Genomic DNA, 1,010 nt, shown 5'->3' on the forward strand with positions numbered 1-1,010 from the left:
TTTTACTGGAATAAACTTTTGGCTCACTGAACTTTTGAGACCTAACTTACGAATTTATAGTTTGGTAAAGTAGAAGAAATTAACTTTTGGCTTGCTGAACTTGGTGTTTCTTTTTGCAGCATAATGATTTCAGAAGTACGGTCTAATGGAAGGGTGGAGGAAGATTTTTGAAATGGCAAAGTCGTCAGCAAGGACATGAGACAAGAGGTAATAAACATTCTTCTATGTGTTACCATCTGCTATTATATTTCACTATTCTTTTTGCAACATGATGATTTCAGAAGTACGGACTTTCATTTTGTTTGTTTTGCTCTGGAGATGTTTGAAAATTGGACATATATATGCAGGTCTGACCGAACTACGTCAGTCAACTACGTCAGGTGCACCTTGACCTTCTGCCTGAGCAGATGAACTAGCCACTGCCCTGGATGTTGTGTCGTCCTCCAGTCCAGCTCTGCTGCTTCTGACCAAACACCTCAAACCAAGACTGATTGCTCTATTATTGTGATCGGTCAATACAATATTGGTATATATGTCTTGTATAGTGCCCTTTTGCATTAGTTTTCTTATATTTGCGGAGTGTGCAAATGAGTTTCTTCTTACCTTTACTCATTAATAATAGTAGTGAGCGATTCTCTGTGTTTTGAGTTATCTATTGGATCAATGTATTTTCTGGATTTATGATGTTCATTTTCAAAGTGATATTTGTACTATGTTCGAATTTTGATGCAAGTTTTAACATGTCAATGGGATCATTATGGCTTGATTTTTTCCACCAAATTATTATAGATGTAATTACCTACAGATCTTGTTCGCATTTAATTCTATCTAGCGGCTCACATATGTTAGTGTTGTGTAGTTAGCTAGCAATCGATACCCAATATCTCATGTACACCAGAAAAGAAAAATTGTTGTAAATAAGTAGTTCACTACCAAGTGCAAACAAGATTTTTGAGACACATGATCTTCATATTGATTCTATTTCAAGGTCGGCAGCTTCCCTCATCTTG

General features: G+C 36.2%; 1 long non-coding RNA gene across 1 annotated transcript; it reads left to right on the top strand.

The window, feature by feature from the left end:
• Window positions 1-48: 48 nt before the first annotated feature.
• Window positions 49-804, top strand: LOC123179008 (uncharacterized). The gene is made up of 2 exons (XR_006490031.1): window positions 49-207; window positions 348-804. It is a non-coding gene; the product is annotated as an uncharacterized lncRNA (long non-coding RNA).
• The last annotated feature ends 206 nt before the right edge of the window (window positions 805-1,010 follow it).

This window comes from Triticum aestivum, unplaced genomic scaffold (assembly GCF_018294505.1).
Source record: "Triticum aestivum cultivar Chinese Spring unplaced genomic scaffold, IWGSC CS RefSeq v2.1 scaffold211141, whole genome shotgun sequence".
Lineage (NCBI taxonomy): Eukaryota > Viridiplantae > Streptophyta > Magnoliopsida > Poales > Poaceae > Triticum > Triticum aestivum.